The 20067-nt window shown below is 48.4% G+C and overlaps 1 long non-coding RNA gene across 1 annotated transcript; it reads left to right on the top strand.

Annotated features, from left to right (window-relative positions):
• The first annotated feature begins 1409 nt into the window (after positions 1-1409).
• LOC149362060 (uncharacterized) lies at positions 1410-8590 on the top strand. The gene is made up of 3 exons (XR_016288979.1): positions 1410-1575; positions 6980-7028; positions 8377-8590. It is a non-coding gene; the product is annotated as an uncharacterized LOC149362060 (long non-coding RNA).
• The last annotated feature ends 11477 nt before the right edge of the window (positions 8591-20067 follow it).

The following is a 20067-nucleotide window of genomic DNA, read 5'->3' on the forward strand; positions in this document are numbered from 1 at the left end:
GAACAGCTTCGGCCCGACAGACGAAACGTCCAACCGACTACTGGCATGCTGCTTTGTTTCTGCCTGCGTATAGCTACCAGGAGCTGCATGCCCCCTGTTTTCCACATTGAACACGGCACAGTCGCGTATGCACCAAATGAAGCCTGTACAGACACAAGGATTCAAAACCCATGCCTGCTCACAGGTGCTCCTTTTAATCCTGTCTACAGCCTCCATTTCATTTTCGACCCGTCAAATTCGTGACACCATCCAACGCGGCATGGTTCCCGAATGCCGCATTTTAGCGCGCTCGCGTTAGGCAAGAACATGTTCACGTGGAATTTTTTTTGTTATTTCGCGCGCCTTCCGTTAAACGGGGAAACAAATCATGTATACCCACATCAAAATAAAACCTAATGAATTAGGTGCTTTTTTGGCAAGCTCTGCAGTTTTGGAAGGGAATTTTCGCCAGAAATGCAATAAGGTAAACTTACTACTTTCATTTCTTCAAGTATTCAAGTGACCAAAAGACAACAGAACTCTAAGTACATAAAGTATAACACAAAATTGTTCAAACTGCCTCCGCCTATCTTTCCTCGGTATATTTTTATACTTTCGCAAAAGATAGGGGGACACCTGGTATATAAAAGCTTGGTTCCTTGCTTGTGCTTAACTGTGGACGAAATTTGCACCAGTTTTTCCCAATGCTGTTGTCTGTGGTATCTAACTCCTTTCAAGCAAGCTATTCAATAAGCGGGTAGGCTTTTGCATAAGCTTCGATGAAAGACATGCCTAATGCAAGGATCACATGCGCCGTCTGCTCGCGTCGGCTCAAACTGCTTTCGCGGATCGCGCTCTCACCACCCCTCCTCGCACTTAAAAACCGTAGCTTTTGAATCCCGCTCAAACATAGTTCACCGCCTGTAATCTAGTTTCTCAGTGTTTGGACAGGCGGGCGGACAAAAACATTCGGACAAGTTGAAACTGCAGCCAATAATCGCATTCCTGGATTGAAAACAGCGTTTCCGCTTCTTTTGGCTTAGTTTTGCGACTTAACGAAGTTCACTTAAGTTTGTTCGCAACGACTGCAACGGTTGCTCCGACCTTGTAGGCGACTTATCGGAACCGTATATTACTTCAAAGCTGGGTAAGACCCGCACTATACGCAGAGCGTGCAATCATGTTCGCGCAGATGCCTGGCGTTCCGCTGTGCGGTAGCCGATAAGTGGTAGGGCTTGTCAGCACCAAGCAGAAGAGAGTAGCAAACGACGGTTGCTCTCACAGCAGGATTTCCGCTGACGTCATAACCCTTCGCTCTCTTTCCGCTTTGGTTTTCTCCGGCGCCATCACGCTGGGCGGTCCACGCTCCCCGGATGTCATTAAAACATTGAAGGGGCTATGCAGCTCTCCAACTTGGTCGTCACTTAGGCAATTTTGCTTTTTTTCGGCCGTGTTTTCGATTATAAAAATGGCGGATGCCGCGCAAGGACACTGCGCTGACTGCCTAGAATCCTGAGAGCACTCCTTGATACTAAAGGTGACCATGGGTACTCTGCAGATCCTTTTCCTTCTCAGCCTGGCGGTGACCTTTGCTTCGTGAGTATTCTAGTCCGTATATCGCACAACACCATGACCAGTTATTTCGTTGCCACGAAAGCACTCACCCTTATCACAAAGCTTTAGTGCGAATTCATCGTATTGTGGTGAGTGGGGTGTGCTCGAAAGCTACCACCATGGGTTATAGCTTTCACACTTTTTCTTTTACATTTTCCTGGTGTATTTTACTATGCGTTCTGCATGTTAGTGCTGAATATAGAGAGTAGCCGGGACGAAGTTCACTTGATTCATCTATATCGTGAGGATGATATGTTTGGCACTCAGGGTTGTGCATCACTTTTGCACAGAATCCCCGTTTACCTCACTGCGCTGCGAAAGAGTACTAGAGAATTTGAGAACTCGAGAAGGAGTTCTTTGTTGGAATTTTCGAAGGAGTGAGGGAGTGCTTCAGCATTCATTCTTTCTATCTGCAGCGAGACACTGGAACAGACTCCCAGAAAATGTCGGTATAGCATCAAATCGCGAACAGTTTCGGTCCCGCCTTGAAGAAATGTACAATATTACAAGCTAATACTGTCGCCGGTTTTGTTGTCATGGTATGACTCTGGTTGCCATTTTTGAGCGCGTACCGATTGCGGTTGCTTAGAACAGCACACATGTTATGATGTACGACTTTGTCCACTTTGCTTTGTAGTTTGTTTCAGTGCCCACCCCTATCTGGGTCTGAACTAGGACCGATAGTATGGAATAATAAATAAATAAATAAATTTGAAATTGGAAATTGTCTTGGACAGGTCTTACGGAAGCACGAATTTATTATAGACCTCTTCGAGATCTGCCACGTTAAAAAAAAATAACAGAACATACCTCAATGGCACAGACAATTATTAAGTCAAGTTTTGAAGGATATCTTTTTAGGGGAGACACCTTGAATGTTCATGCCTGCAGGAAATAGCGTTCACAAAAGGCGGAGCCCAGGAACAACGAAGACGACGGCTTCGTCCCTCTTTGTGCAATGGTTTCTTTAGCTTGGAAAATAACCAACTACCCCAACAGGAAATGTTACTTACCTTGAAGGTCGTCCTAGTAAGGTCGTTCTGAAAGACTACCAATTAATATATTGAATTTCTCAGAGGTACGTAGCGCGCAAAATGTGCGCTAGAACCAGACAATTGTATACAGTGCCGCTCATTGAATAATAAACCCGATTAATTACAATAATATTTGATTCCTTTAACTCATCGTTTTAGATAGTTATGTTTACTGAAACGTACATAACGAAATCTTTAGCTGTTTTGTTCTTGACGCCTTCACCCACTTTTCTTGTAGAAGGGCACCCGCCAACCCAGGTTCATATTGCTTTGCTAATCTTACTGAACCGGTACTTACCCACGGGGCTGAACAGTGGAGGCTAACGAAAGGGTTTCAGCTTAAATTGAGGACAACGCAGAGAGCTAAGGAAATAAAAATAATGGTGCAACGTTTAGAAACAGGAAGAGAGAACAGGGGGTCAGTGTACAAGCGCATGTTAATGACATAATCACATAGGGCTGCGCTAACTTCGGAGCAGACAACACAAAGAATACACCACGAGACGCAAAGCGAGGCACCCTCCTTTGTGTTCTCTTTCCTTCAGTTAGCCCACCTCTATTGCATACGAACGATCAATGAGCCCCCTTTAAAGCACTTCTGGAGTTCAGTCGAAATTAAGAAGAAATGGGCTTCGGCAGGAAATGTAACCCGAAGGCAAGACAAACGATGGCCGCTAAGAGGGAAACAGATTGGATTCCAAGGCAAGGCATTCGTAGGAAAGTAAGGTAGGCAGATCAGATTAATAATAATAATAATAATAATCTTTATTAAGTATAATCAGAACATACACAAAACGGAAGCACCGAAGCCACAAGTGGACTTGTGCGGCGACAACCGGCAGCCGCGGCAATCTTCGCGCTACATCAGAGCTCCATCAGAGGTCAAAAGAAATTAAAAAAAGTAAATATGAAGAACAAAAATTTGGCACAGAACACTATGAAAAAGCACTGATATGATTTTAGTACATGTTAAATGTTCTCGAATTTTTGAACAGCAACACGCCGCTTTTTGCGGGTGTTTACAGAAAATCAATCGTCCGGTAATTCGTTAAAGATAGCTGGCACGTCATATCGTCTAGTTGCTTTGCCGTAGTGAGTGCGCACTCTCGGTTTATGATAACGAGGACCATGTCTCAACGGTACCGGTTTCGTATTTATGTGCCTGAATGCGCTTTTCTAAAAATATTGCAGTACTACAATTTGTTTAAAAAGATTGTCAAAAGAAGGCAAACCGGCTGCGGTAAAGACACTGTTGGGCAAATTTTCCTGCGGCGGCAAGTAGAGAACGCTTGTAGCAATGTTTTTCAAAATCCTATTAACCCATTTGCATGTGAAAGAGCAGTTAAAAGCAACACATACCGTGTCTTAAGACACTATACCCCAGAGCCCGGGGGAATAATTTTGTAATGGAAAATGGCATCATAGTTCGCAAATTAAACAACAAGCATGCAACACTTCTGAGTTTCTTACAAAATTGAGTCATCTGTGTATTCCATGCAAAGTTTCCGCAGATAAGATGGCAGCGGCTGGCACAGGGCAGGGTTAACTGGGGAGATATGAAAGAGGCCTTTTTCCTTCCGTGCTCGCAACCACAGTGATGATGGTGAGTTCTACAAGTCAGTGAATTTACCCCACAAATACTTGAATATAAAGTAGTCACATTTCAAAGTGATCAAAATGTGTTTTTGCGTCTTGTACTGACCTCACAATATCCAGTATAACAAAATACCTAGTGTTGTCAAAGCTCCTTTTTACTACGCATCAGTAAATCTTGAAATGTTTTATCCATTCAGCAGCATGCGCATTGATATTTAATCTGGATCAGAAATGCACAGTGAATATACACCTTTAATGTATGCATACGGGTTTGGTAGTTTTATCACTGTGCCAAAGCCTGTGACCTGTCCAACATCTTCAATTCTTGATCTTCTGATTACTTATTCCGAAATAAGGCATTTAAATGCTCCCAGTGTGCTGGCTAACTTAGGTGATTATTTTTTTATACTTGCTTCTTTTAGATGAAAGCATTTTCGCAGCACTACAGAACATGGTTGCTGTTTCTATCAAGGCACTGACTGTAACACCTTCAACATTTCCGAATAGCGGTTTTATATGTCATCGGCAGTGATAAACCAGCACTTACATACGGTAATTAGGCGTACCTTATTTTCATTAAAAAGGTTAAGCTCGTTTACAAGAAATATTTTCTAGAAATGTGCAATCGGAACAAATAGTAAGAAACCTTGCATTACACAGCAATTTTTGAACAAAACAAGTAGTATACAAAACTATATTCGAACTTAGTAAACACATGGGGCGTTTCTAAATTGTTTGCGTAAAAGCGCTACCGAGATAACCTTATTTGTCATTCTTCGGAATACAAAATTAATTTTTTCAGTCATATGTGGTGCCAGCTCGCAATGCCCTCAATCGGGATCACACATTCATATGCGGGGTCCATTCAGAGTGAGAGCAAAAGACATACAGGATGCGCAAACAAGTTTAATTATGAAATAACTAGCCGGGCTACTGGTGCCTGTGCGGCTCACCAAGAATGCCGAGGCTGTGCCGGCAATTCCTTCGTAGTCGGCGCACGCACGAAGTGATGTTCCCCTCGGCAAAGACTGAGGGAGACTGCTGCCGTAGTGGCGGTTACAGGGTAGCGAGAAACTTGATCGGCAGCACGGGCAGGTGGCCCAGGCTTCGCCGGGTCTCCATTGCACTCGGCTTTGGGGCGTTCGACTGCTCTCGGACTTCTCCTGCGAAGAGTCTTTCCTAGTGAAGCCTAGTAATCTTTCTTAAAGAAGCAATGAATGATTATGGCATTAGAAGTGCCTAGCTTTCTATGAGTCGTGCCTAAAACACTGCAAACAAGTTCTACTGCATAAAAGTGGTTTTTCAAAAATTAAGGAAATAAGTTCCAGTGTTCCTCAGGGCAGAATTCTAGGATACCTTTTATTCCTACTGTATTCAATCAATATGTTATGAGCTCCCCTTTCACGATACCTTATTGAAATTCCTGATGAAGTTAACATGTTTACCGCAGCCCAAGCGTTACATTAGATGAAGAATTATATCTAAATTAACTTCTCCCAGACTTTCTAATATAGCCATAAAAATCATTTGAACAATCGCTAAAACAACACCAAAACGGATATTAATCCACGCAAAAAGAATGTAATGAAAGTAATCAGAATTTTTTTTTACTTGGTGAAAAGAAAATTGAAGTCACGACAGCTGTGAAGTCCTCGGTGTTATTTTTTAGGAGAGTTAAATTAGGAGGCGTAGATTGATAATGTTCTAAATAAAATTAATAAAGTGAATAGCATCCTATGTCGTATTAGACAGCATCTACCAACTACCATTAAGCTTTAATATATAACGCTTTTTTATTCGAAGACCTATAATACTCATTGATTATTTGGGGAACTACCATATAAATAAACACAGGCAAATTAACCCTTGCCCAAAATCACGCGCTCAAACTTAAAGCCAACGTGCTGTGATATTCACGTACTTATCTGTACGTTATTTATTTTGCTGTAATCAAGCCGAAGCTCTTGTATGCCTTTGGAATGCCTTGAATGTATATAATAGCTGTATCTCGTAATGACGCTGCAATGCTGTGAAGTCGAAGCTGCTGCACGCCTTTCGAATGAATTGAATTTATATAATAACTGTATGATGCAATGACGCTGTATTGCTCGAAATGCTTCATGCGATTCTTATATCGCTCAGTAATTGAACTGCAGTATTCCAAGTACATCTATCGATCGATGAGATCCTGTACGCATCTTGCTGCGCTGGTTGCTTGCAACCACAGGTAAAATGGAGCCTCCAAGCTGCATTCCGCAGCTTTTTAATGAAAAAGCATTACTAGTCCCATTAAAAGAAAAACCGGTAGTCGTATAGTCGTACACCGTTGCGGGTGGTGTCCTACGAGAGAGAGTGTGTGTTTGTGTGTGCGTGTGTGTGTGTGTGTGTGCGTGCGTGCGTGCGTGCGTGCGTGCGTGCGTGCGTGCGCGCGTCTCAATGCTCCCAGGGAGACAGTAATGCTTTCGAGTTCAACCACGTAAGCAAGCTTAAGTGTCTCTGCTAATCTTTTTGTTGCGTCCCCTCACGAAAGTTTATGCGCGCAGCGAGAGAAACAAAGCATTGAAGTTCGCTGGAACCAGAACACCAGTAGAGAGAAAGCTCTCTTAAGTACAGCCCTTCCACCGTAGCGCCTTCGGCGCACTATAATGTGGAATAAACGTGCCTTCAATCAATCTTAAGTACAGCGCGCCACTCTGTGGAAGATAAGCCACAATACAACCTTGTAATGTTAAACCCGCAATTTTCTTTATTTACAGCGCAATGTGGGGCCCGGAGTACAGACAACACGCCCAATGCGTTGACAGAGTGAGTATATCCTCATAAGAGACGATGACTTTGTGGGAGGCTTCTCGATGATCGAATGACTATGAAGAAATTATTTACTGCTAAAGTACACGCTTCTCACCGAAGTTTGCACGGTAATTTGCTGCCACGATTTGGCACCAGAAGGGGTTTACTTCAGAAAAACATTTCTGTGGATGACTGCTTTAAAGGCTGCAGCAAGTTTTCGGCACGGAAATGTGCAGCAGTTTAAATCGTATAGCTCACAGCAAGACCCAGTTATTAACCGAGTTCTCAAAGCCGCTGATTTATAATGGCTTTTTTGGCCAGTCTCAAATCTACTTGCCGATTATTAAACACGGGATAATCAGAGAACTCGGTAAACTCTTGTATGCCTCCTTTATGTGTTCATCGCCGTTGTTCTCGCATTCGAGTTAGGGCGGAACAGTCACGGTACGAGCGCATCAGCATCTCTTAAAAGCTCACAGTCAATTTGGAGCACCGTCAATGGCACAAACTTAGTTTCTCTCACCTTGTTTCAACATAGCGCAACTGAAATACTAAAGGACTCGTAGATCCTGGCAAGCGTGACAATAATCGGAGATTTGACAACAGGTTGCACCACGAGAAGACCTTACGTGAATAAGGAAAAAATTGGAAACGCCGCCGCATGCAAAGAACCAACACGATTTGTCTCAGATTATCAACACTTTATTGACGTTCGTCTATTCATTAAATCAACCTCGAGCAGAAACTGGAAGGCTGCACTACTGTAATCACTATACTCTTAACTTTGTGTGGCCTCACGTCCACTTCGTGAAAAATTAAAGAGGCAGCAAATTTTATGTTCATAATATATGCTAGCCTGCTATAATTCTTTGTAGAAGCCTTCAAGAAAAAAAATTGTTCACACGTAGGTACTGAAGACATATTGATATATGTGAGAAACATTTCGATGAAGAAACTTGAAGCGCGGTTTATGTTGTTTGATTAATTTTCTTTAGAGTAGATAAAAACTTTGTAAGAAATTTTCCCTCGCACTCCCCAGACAGAGCACGTGAAGGTAATCAAAGGTAGTCGAGCTCGCGATGTTAGTTACTGCTAACTTTCTTTTCCTTGCCTAGCGTGTAATACAGATTCACCATCAGCAGAATATGGACTAAAGACGTCAGAAAGTTAGCAATGCATTTATTCCTCAACTGGTTATAAATTTGGCCTTGTTACGAAGCATAACATTTGTTCGAATGGAAAAGCATAGACAGCAGTTTTCGAGTCAACGATACCCCGTTCTATAACTGTAATAGGATTTCACTGCTACGTTTGCCGCCCTGAAGCACCTTTGCACCAGAAAACCAATGCAATTGTTTTGCAGTGCCGGCCGGATGAATGCCCAAGTGGCTGCAAAAGCAACTGTCTCTGCTATCGCAGATTCGACTTCCCGGACAACAATGGGTATTGCCTGGATCCAACTAAACCAATACCTGATCACTTCAGGAACTTGGGCACAAACAAATAGTCGGCTTCATTGTTGCTGGTGCACTTCAAGTTGTTCTTCACGAATAAATAGGCATTGCGAGTAATTATTACTCCCGCAGACGTCATACCTTCATTGTTTGCATGGTTTGATGAAAAGATGTCGAATATTGTGTTTTTTGTCGACTGCTAATGTGGCCACAGGTAGTGCGGTAGAAATGCTTTAGATTTTGAATTTTAATACGCCTTCTCGAGACTTTACCGCTAATGCATCCTGTGATCGTTTGCTAACAGCACTGATGCAGTATCCAGTGGTGACGTCAGCTTATAAGGAGGCTTCAAAAAAGCAGCATGCATTTGCAAAACAAGAGGTATAAATTGAAAGACATTTGGTTTAAAACTCCTCGGTGAGGAGCTCTTTGAGGTACTCAAAATATTGTTTTACCCCTGTTTTATTCTTACAAATAGACCGACCTATCATGATATAAACAGTCTAGCTTAAATTATGAGCCAAGCTAGCCCCTAGAAAAGGCTATAAGCAGAAATTTATGCGTATGACCACCAATACCACCAAAGCCCTTTAACCGCCTATGTAACTCCCGAAAAACATCCCATAATTGCCATTTTTTAAGTTGTCATAACTTTTTCAATGCAGTTCTGTTTATTAAAATATGTTATGTAATTGATTATTGGTTAGAATTACCAGAAAGGCTAAAAAACAAAAGCTGTTGTTGAAGGCGCTTCTCCTCAGTGCCCTAAATTTATGGCGCGGAAATAGGCCACAACGTGCTGAAATTCAAAGTATTTATTTGGTGCTGAACACTGTTACACATTGAAAAATGCACTTGAGAAGAGTATCAGCTAGTTCCGGCGAATTGTAGTTGTCAATAGTCAAGGTGTACGCCTTGTCTAAAAAGTGCTCCATAAGGTCCACTACCACCTTAGTACCTATCGCATCCTCGCGGGCCATGCCTACTATCCCCTTGCCAGCGTAGACTATCAAATTGCAGATGTAGCCGCTTGAAGATTCACACAGTAGGAAAAATTTGAGGCCAAATCTTGCACGTTTGAGCAGAAAATATTGCTTCCATGCTAATCGTCCCTTGAAGAGCAAGAAGCTCGCATAAACGGACACATCCTTTCCTGACACGTACGCAGCAAGCATGGCCTCGGTCAGCCTTGTGATAATGGGCCTTAGCTTCCATAACTGGGGGTGCGGATGGGTAGCTTCATCCGCGGTTTTCATGTTGCTGAAATGCAGGCACCGTATCAGTGCGCTGAAGCGCATCCTACTCATGGTCTTCCTGAACACTGGTGTCTCCCAAACTTCCTTTGTTGACCTGTACATCTCACCTTGAGGTTTGCCAACAACACCGTGCATATTGTTAGTGGACACAAGATCATTCCATCGCGGTCTACTGGTTTCCTTGTACAACCCCGAGCAGTGGAATACGCTGCCACGCAGCGGTTCCTCTCCGTCACGATTATGTCAATGATGCCCGAATCAAAAAATACGTGTAACCAGCCGAGAATAATTCTCGTCAGGGGGCTGCCGCAAGATTCCGGCCAGTGAAGAAAAGAGAAAGCGTGGAGGCGCTGGTGGCGAGTTTATCAGGGTTCACGCGATGCCACACACGTGCACCACTCAGCGCGTCACCTTTGTCATCGCCGCCGTCGCCGCCACTCTCGTCATCATCTGAAGCAATATCCAGCTCAAACACAAAGCCCGAGTCACTGTGAGGCACATATTCCATGTCGTCAGCAACGCTGCTTTCTATCCAGAACAGCAGTTTGGGCTTGCTGGTGATCCATCTCGAAGTAACAGCGCAAAAAAAATAGACAGGACACATAGAATAAAAATACACCACGAGCGCTGACTTACAAATTTATTTCGAGGAAAACATTGCCTGGGAAGAGAACGTTTACATTCAGAAACGCGGCGTGTGCATAGGGTCATTCATTGCTCCTATCCTCAGTGATTTATACCTCGCACAAAAAGACAGGTATCTTTTCAACACCCTCACGGAAAGTAGTGTGCGGAAGGTGTTCAGATATGTGAACAATTACTTGGTGCTTTGCGATAGCAGCAGCACGAACACCCTTGACGTGACCTCAGAGGCTGTAGCCTGCTATAGTCGTGCTCTTCAGCCATTAACAGTTACATACGAGTTTCCTGTACAACGGTCGTTGAGATTCCTTGATCTGAGGCTGCATTTCACTAAGAGGAACGTGTGCTGGGCCTATGAACCAAGAGGTGATAAGGCACCACTGTCTTTCCAATCGGCGCACTCCAAGCTGGTAAAAAGGGTCATTGCAAACCTATGCTTGTCAAACGCGCTCAAGAAGTAGTGCATCCACACGATGGAAGCGTGCTTTCGTCGTCAGATAGAACGCCTTTTGGTAGCAAGGTACCCCTCACACCTACTTGTGTCCGTCGCGGAACGATTAAGCAAGAAACTTAAACTGCGTGATAGCTGTAGGAGGCCTAAAGACAAACGAAAAATTGTGGCCCTTCCTTACATCCACAACATCTCCCACCGTCTCAAAAAGATTGGCCGAAGAGCTGGTGCTTATGTCGTGCTCACAGCCCCGAGAAAACTAAGAAGCCTTTGTCGGCGCGTGAACGCCGAAGGGCCGGAAAAATTGAGCGGGTGCACAACAAACCACCAGATCCGCTTCAAGGAATGCGCGGAAGGCGTTCTTTATTCCCTTCCGGTGAAATGTGGGAAGAAGTACACAGGCCAGACAGGCAGATGCACCAACGAAAGGCTGAAAGAACATAAAATTAACGTCGAAAGAGCACGCAGGCATATTGGAATTCATGTAAGAGATTGCCCATCAAAAACCTGCTCGGCTGAGTATGCACAGTGCGATGTGATAGAAAAGCACACTGATCAGCTCGTTCGCGAGATAATTGAGGCAGCCGAGATAAGCTTGGAGACGACTGTATCAGCAAGCCATCTGTACTTTTGACAACAAAAGAACTGGAGCTGTCGTACGCACGATGACTCTGGGGGGAAGTGATGACACGGGCGGCAGTAGTCACGTATGTGTGTCACGTGCTGAGTGTAGGCGGTATATCAGGCAATGTTTTCCTCGAAATAAACTTGTTGTAAGTCAGTGCTCGTGGTGTCTTCTTATTTTATGTGTCCTGTCTATGTTTTTGCGCTGTTACTTCGAGCTGCTTTCAATACTACTTCAAGAAGCTCCTCTTTTTCTCCGAGCATTATGAGCGCCATTATGAAAAGACAGCTGCCAGGCAAAGCACGCGTGAAAGGCACGAAATACAGTTTTTGGCAGGTTAGGAACACGCAGAAACTACAAACGGAGGCCGAACACCCATGCACGGGATGAACGCCACATTAAAAACGATAGAAAAGTTTGCGAGCAAATAAAAAAAATGGACTGAGAAGAAGCTTAACTAGGTTCATGGGCGGCGATCACCCCCAGCACCACAAAGAGCGGGGTTTACAAATGAATAGTGGGTTAGAGCTGCTGCCATGTGGTAGTGGCAGCAAGATCAGATCCGTAAGACGCATATGTTACAGTGCGGCGTCTCAATGATTTTGGTCAAAGCCAAGCCTTCATGGATGTTCTGCTATGAAGGAAGTTTTACCGGTTTACGCTGTTTGGCTTTAGGTTGACGTTGATCAATCTATCGCAGTCCTGGGCGTGAGCAATGAACACAAACCCAACGTGCATAAAGATGTGTCCACGGACAACTCATTGTACATCCACGGCAACTAAATAAAACATGGTGCAATACACATCAACTCCCGAAGGCGGCAGTTGAGGTGTAGCGTAGACTAACACAAAAATTTATAAGACGGGTCATGCTACAATGCACCGCATTCGCCACACTCTCCCTGCTGCTTCAACGGGAAACAACTTTCGGGTCATTCCTATGCCAACCACCCTCCGGCTGCCCATTCCTAAACTCTCGTAGCGCTCTCTTCCTTCCACGGTAATCACCCTATCGATGGTTCCCATGACAACCCCTTTCTGTTCCCTCATTCTCGCGCTCTCGAAACGTGCCGTCCTCGATCGATGGTTACTAACTGCCGAGTGGTAACCGACGGAGCCGTAATGCCACTGTGGCCTGAGCGTTCTACAGATCAGGAGCGGCGATGAGCAACACGACATTGATACAATCCATGTTGCGAATCATCGCTGCAATAAACGGAAACAAGCGAGACTCGCCTTAGCGGTGTGCAGCACACTCCATAACTTGTGGGTTTCTAAGTGGACACAGGCCACCACCCACCGCGGGTTCGAGCTTCGCGCGAGCCAAGGGCCCCGATCAGCCGTCACCACACACACACTGGGACACCGTTGCAGCGCACTCAACCTCCGCTGGGAGGAGAGCGATTCGCCGCAAATAAATAGGCCTCCAAGTTCACAAAGGAGACGTTTATTCACGTCGTCCTTCAGCAGGTACACAAACACTCAATAGTCACCCCGTCCCGGGGGCGCGCGAGGAGCAAGGCTCCGCTGCGCGCACGAAGCGACACGAGCAATGTGCGCCGCTAGCACGCCGCTGCAGGAGAATGTCCCCGCGGCAGTGCTGTGATCTCTCTCTCGTGTCGACCGTTGGGCCGGTTACGAGAGAGAGTGGGCATTCAACGCAAGGTACGCCTGTCTGAGGTCGCTGGACCCCGCTGGACAGGCTCGAGCCGCTGCAGGTCAGAGGACACGTGCGGGCGAGCTCGAGTAAGCACTGGTCCGAACGGCAAAGGCCGGCACGGACAAACAGTAACGTACGCACCTTACGCTGTCTCGGAGGAATCTCTCTCTCTGGGCCCCGCTCGGACGGTCGCGGGATGCGCGGCCGCCAAAACGGGTCCCGGATTCCCGCCAAAAGGCGCCAATGGCAAAGGCCCTTGGGGAGCCGGGGCGGAGCTGTGGCTAAATGACAGTGATTAGTCACCCAGCCGCCTCTCCACCGCCTGAGGCGGGAGCAAGGGAAAGACGAGAAACGACGCGGTAGGCCGGCACAGCCGCGCAAAGGCGACGGCGGAAAGCCAGATTCCCACATCCCCCTCTCCTTAAATGCCCTCCTACCCATCGGCAAAGCACGCGGCCAAAATAAAGAAATCAATACACAAAAAAATAAGCTACACTTCAGTTCCAAAATAAAGAAATGAATACACAAAACAAAACTAGCTACCCTTCAGTTCCAGCCAGAACAACGTAAGAAAACAAAGGAAAACAAGGCAAACAACAAACACTGCCATACGCTTCAGGAACACTAAACAGCTTGCAGATAATATACACGGTACCCAAGAAGATGTGAATACAACTGTACAGCTATGTGACAGGTGGATGTCAGCCTCAAAGTTCGATGGCGCGGCCCAGTGGGCCGGTCGGCGACTCACCGCTCGCAGACTTGAAATTGAACGGGTTGGGAGGGCCGACGACTGATGGCGGTCTTCTTTCCGTTGATGACGACGGGGCCGCGGCAGAGCACTGACCTCGCGCCCTTGGACACGACATCACGTTCGGGCACAAGACAGTTAGTGCACCCCTTTCACGCCGGCTGAAACGGGCGAGGACGTTCGGCGGCGTCCAGATGTGTAACCTTGTCCACAGCGAGGGGTCCTTCTCATCCTCGCGCTCACGCAGAAGGACACAACGGCACAACTCACAGGCGTCGCCTTGGCTCATGGTTACGCGCGCACACAGCCACAGCCACAAACACGCATACACCGGCACGTGCGCGGACGCTGGTCGGCGACAACGACCCCCCCATCAGAAGCGTCCAGAGGCGCCGCGGCGAGGGTCAAAGGGTGCACTTTCCGCCCCCCATCGCCCCAAACGCCCCGCCAACTTCCCCTCCATACGGGCCGCACAAAACTCGCACCGCGACACACGGCTTCTTAACGAGCCCACCACCCACAGTCGGGCCGGAAATGAGAAAAGGCTCGCTGTACAAACGACACCTAATCCAATCTATTCCTTCTAGAAGATAAGAGCAAGCACGAGCGGGCTGAAGTTTGCCTATGTACATGTCTGGTAAAAAAACTGAACGCCAACACAAACGCATGTTGCCTATGTTACGTTAGAACGAAAACAGACGTTAGAAGCGGGAAACGAAAGTGGCTAGAAACTGACTCAAGCAAAACAAATAAATAAATAGATAAACACACAAGGCTGGAACTGAGCATGCTGCCAAAACAACAACAGAAAAAAACACACCGTGCTTCACCTGGGTAGGGCCTGACAAGAAAGCTCGCCAGCTAGCTGAGGCTGCGTGCCTTCGGTTGCGGAAAAGTCCGCCGTCCGGCATCAATCACACAGGTGACCGTCGCCTCAGATTGTACCGGTGCTCCGTACGCTTGCGTTCCGCAGCACCAGTTGTGCCTTTACACTTGCCTTTGATACCAATGGGTACCGGCGCAAGCTCATCAGACCGTGACGCGTAGGCCTTCAGGTCAATGAACCCCTGCTTGCTCCTGGGGAAAGGCCCCATCAAATCGCAGGTGGCCATCTGCCACGGACGCACACTGTCAATCGGTTTCATCATTCCAGGCGGCTTGCCACCCCGTGACTTCACCGCTTGACAGACATGGCAGGAACGGCAATAGCGGAAAATGTCACGCTTCATGCCGGGCCACGTCACCGAATGACTCAGTTTTGCAAAAACTTTGGAGCCACTCAGATGACCGGCCAGTGGTTCGTCATGAGAGAATCGCAAAAGTGCGCCTCTCAGACTTTTGGGGATAACCACCTTGAACGGGTCGATGGACTCGTCATCGGTGGCTATGTACTTCAGCACGAGCCCGTCATTGTCCAGCAAATATGAATCCCCGGGGTTCGCCGCGACACACGCTGGCTTCTGCCCCCCTGCGCCCGCTACAATACAAGTAGCGTCACGGCGCTCCGTCTCCCTGAGACCGTCGCTCACCTCGCGACAAAACGGGTCATTTTGCTGGGCTTTCAGTAGCTCTTTAGGGCTGAAAACGATTCCAGTCATCCCAGAGGGGAGCCTGGTCTCGTCCCCACTCAGGTTTGCAGCCAAAATTTCCGTTCGCGTCGGCACCTCCGAGGCGCTCACGAAGAGCTTTGCCTCTCGTCCGCTTTGCGAAGCGCTGCTTGCCTGGTTAGCGGAATGGGTTAACCCGTTTGCGGGCTCCCCCTCCTTGCCGCCCGGCGGCTCGTCCGCTGTTTCGCCCCCTCCGCCTACAGGCGTCAAGGCGCCGCTGGCGAGTGGGGCACGGGATAGCGCGTCAACTACCACGTTCGTGCTCCCCTTTCGATACTGCACGGAAAAGTCGTAATGCTGTATCAGGAGAGCCCAGCGCGCCAGCCGACCCGCAGGCTCGCGGAGCCGCATCAGCCAACTGAGCGCACTGTGGTCTGTCTGCACCACGAATTGCGTTCTATCAAGGTAGACGTCGAATTTGCGCAGTGCAAACACGATGGCGAGGCACTCCTTCTCGGTCACGGAATAATTCCTCTCCGAGGGCAGCAAGTAGCGGCTGGCAAAGGCCAGCGGTTGCAGCACGCCATCGAATTCCTGTAGGAGAACTGCTCCTAAACCCAGATCGCTCGCGTCAATCTCGACTACGAACTGTCTGGTCAGGTCGGGTAGCCTGAGCTGCTCTGTCTCGGCAATGGCACTAGACAGGAGGCGAAAGGATCGCTCTTGCTCGGGCTCCCATCGCCACGCGGCAGTCTTCCCAAGAGCTCGGTCAAGGGTGCCTGCACGCGGCCACAGGACGATAATAGTGGCCATTCCCACACCACGGCGCAGGCCGCGTACGTCCTTGGGCGCGGGAAATTCGAGTATGGCTCAAAGTTTCTCCGCATCTGGCTCAATGGAGCCCCGGCCTCAGCGACTGCGCCCCTGCCTCAGTGGAGGCTTGGGCGGGTTGCACGAACGAGGGAGGCAAGGCTCCTAGTTCGATGAGCGGCGCGGTTTCCGCAGGGAACCGGGCCAGCGCCTCGCCGTTTCCAAAGCAGAATTGACTGCTCGCGCGGCACGGCTGCTGCTGTTCGAAACTGCCGGTTGCGGCAGCGTGACACGAACTGCTTTCGCGATGGCCGGAAAGCGTGCACAGCTGAGGCATGTGACCAGCGGATGCACCGCAGGGTGCTTCCGATACAGCTCCAATGGGAGCTGCGTGGTCGACATTTTGGGTTGTGTCGCCGTAAACCCCATTGGGGGCCGCGGCCAACCACGGTGTCTAGCTATTCGAAGGAACAGCAGCCAGCGGATAAAACGACGCTACAACTCCGTAGGGAGCCGACATGTAGCTGCCGAGTGCCCCGCTGGGGGTGTTAGACATGGTGCGCAAGCGTGATCGTCAAGGCGACCTGCTCGGCTAATGTGCCATCAAAGGCGTAAGCGCCAATGACTTAGCACGTTGGGCGCCAGTTGTGGGTTTCTAAGTGGACACAGGCCACCACCCACCGCGGGTTCGAGCTTCGCGCGAGCCAAGGGCCCCGATCAGCCGTCACCACACACACACTGGGACACCGTTGCAGCGCACTCAACCTCCGCTGGGAGGAGAGCGATTCGCCGCAAATAAATAGGCCTCCAAGTTCACAAAGGAGACGTTTATTCACGTCGTCCTTCAGCAGGTACACAAACACTCAATAGTCACCCCGTCCCGGGGGCGCGCGAGGAGCAAGGCTCCGCTGCGCGCACGAAGCGACTCGAGCAATGTGCGCCGCTAGCACGCCGCTGCAGGAGAATGTCCCCGCGGCAGTGCTGTGATCTCTCTCTCGTGTCGACCGTTGGGCCGGTTGCGAGAGAGAGTGGGCATTCAACGCAAGGTACGCCTGTCTGAGGTCGCTGGACCCCGCTGGACAGGCTCGAGCCGCTGCAGGTCAGAGGACACGTGCGGGCGAGCTCGAGTAAGCACTGGTCCGAACGGCAAAGGCCGGCACGGACAAACAGTAATGTACGCACCTTACGCTGTCTCGGAGGAATCTCTCTCTCTGGGCCCCGCTCGGACGGTCGCGGGATGCGCGGCCGCCAAAACGGGTCCCGGATTCCCGCCAAAAGGCGCCAATGGCAAAGGCCCTTGGGGAGCCGGGGCGGAGCTGTGGCTAAATGACAGTGAATGGGACAGTAAATGACCCAGCCGCCTCTCCACCGCCTGAGGCGGGAGCAAGGGAAAGAGGAGAAACGACGCGGTAGGCCGGCACAGCCGCGCAAAGGCGACGGCGGAAAGCCAGATTCCCACAAACTCCACCAATGCAACATTCATATGCGACCTTTAACCAACACCAAAACATACGCAAAACAAGCTGTAACCTCAACAGGGGCTTTACAGGCATCTGCAGCCGCTTCTGGTCTTAGTCTTTCTATCGTCTTTCTTTTTGATGTCTACAAGCACTATCGGAAATTACCGTCGCACTGAAGACACTAGAGATATCTTCGGTGAAGAAATAACGTTCGGTTCATAGAAGACAGGACCTCTATACCTTTATGTACGTAGGGCATTGCATTATGGCAAACACCAGTCTAAGCTGGCTCCATACGCTGCTTACGCCCTCTTCGATTGCTTACTGCGCGAGTTTTTCCTCTACCGATTCTTGCGCTCACAGCGCCCGGCTACTTAATTTTGCCTAAATGCGCACAGTAGGTCTGCCCCGCTATCTATTTGCACGGTTTCGGAATAAAGAGAACTTGCTCAGGAATTTTTCCTTCCGACCAGCATTTGCTAAAAGTATTCCCTGATAGCCTCCAACGAATTGTGGTCCAAATTAACTAGCATTTTGGTGGCCACCCAATCTCTGCCAGGGCACGTATCCCTCCCCATGTCTACGAGTGCGGCACGTACCTCCAAGGTTGTGATCTCCTTATCCATTTCCTCATTATGTGTGCCCATGTATTCTTCCATGTCCAGACCGACACCCTTCAATTTTATGCATCTCTTTTCAAGTTCCGCAATGCGCTCCCTTTCGCTCCCCTTGAAGTTTTGTATGGTCTTCAACAGATTTGCTTTGTGCTCTGCTTTGCTCTTTCCTGGCTCCATCAGGCATCCCAGTACGGACGAGATTATCTCCAGGTTATCTGCCGTTGAAAAAGTCGCATAGGTTGTGCCAGTCAGCCTTGGCGAAATTCAAGGCATACTACTCCACGTGCCCCGTAAGCTCTGCTAGTCTTTTCCTTACTTTTCTGTTTAGCTTCTGCCTGCTCCACCTTTTTCTCAGACCTCTCCTTTCTTCCATAGGCGCAATAAATGCGGGTCAATGGCTGGAAAGTCTTCCGATGTCTTAATCTTTTTGGTGCGAGTCTCCACGTCCTCAACAGTGTTTTCGCTCATGCTCCTCCTTGCCGCTCCTGCACTCCCCGACTGTAACCCAATTTGAAATTCTCGCTGCGCCCCTCTTCCTGCTGCTTTTGCTGCACTCCACTCTAATCTGCAGGATAAAGTGGTCGCTTCCCAAGTTCTCCTTCAAATTCTCCCAGGCTGCATGTCTTAGATTTTTACCTAAGGTGAAATCCGAACTAATGTCCTTACATACACAGTTGCCCACTCTAGTAGGCTCGCTTGGCTCCGTTAGGATCGTTAGCGCTTCATTCGTGATTACATCCGCTAAGTGTTCTCCCTTCGCAACCTTATACGCGTAGCGCCACAGGCAGCTTGCGTCGTTGAAGTCCGCTACAATTTGCGGTGGACCTCCATTAGCTGCAATTTTGGCTTTTCTATTCATTTTCTCGAACCTTCACCTCGTATCCCTCGGCCTGCTATAGCAGGACACGCCTCAGAGAAAAGTCGAGAAGAAACTGGAAAGAAATAGGACGAAGTTGAAGACAACTGAGTCAGGTGCAAGTGGGTTGCACAAACATCGCAGCAAAGTGAGAACGAAGCTAAGACGAAAGAGCCCTGCGTTCTGTGCGGACTCAGTCTGGCGGCGCAAGCACAAAGAGAGCAGCGCTGCCAGAGAAGAAAGAAGTCATACGAAGTGGAGCCGTCATGAGAGAAGCGGCGTTAAACTTGTTCGCAACAGACGCGTTAGCCGCCGGAAAAGAGGATGGGCTCGAAGTCTGAGCAGAAACACGGGTAGCAAACTGGGCCAGAGCAGCGAACGGAACAGAGGCCTCAGTAGAATGCAGAAGAAGAGAGGAGCTCACGACAGGCGAAAAGGCTAGTCTCGAGGCAAAAGGAGCAAAAGTGCGACCAAAAGTTTGAGGGAACCAGTTTTGACCCACAGTCATATACATCGAATGGGGAAATATAGGCGCAAGCATGCCTGAAATTTTTATGCCCGGTTTTTACGGTGTTTTTTTTTAAAGGTATTGCCGAATTGCGGCGTGCATTTCAGTGCACTTTGACAATTGTCAAGTGTCTTGTATGAAACCATCCTTGAAGTGATGTATGTATATTGGAATTCACCATTGAGCTTGTGAGCGCCAGCATGTGCGCGCATTTTTGGTTTTGTGAATACTGTCGCACAATATTCTAGAAAGGGGTAGTCTCACAAAATTCGGCCCATATTCGGAAAACCGGCACAGCGCGGAAGCAATCTCGCCAGCTCAGTGGAGAAGGCACCCCGGAGAGCGCCTAACCTTGCCTGTGCTGCTGCCCGCTTCAAATGAAATATGTCCGTGCCCGCCGTCGGTTGTTCGACAAGG

This window comes from Amblyomma mixtum, chromosome 2, assembly GCF_055824585.1.
Source record: "Amblyomma mixtum isolate Tamu chromosome 2, ASM5582458v1, whole genome shotgun sequence".
Lineage (NCBI taxonomy): Eukaryota > Metazoa > Arthropoda > Arachnida > Ixodida > Ixodidae > Amblyomma > Amblyomma mixtum.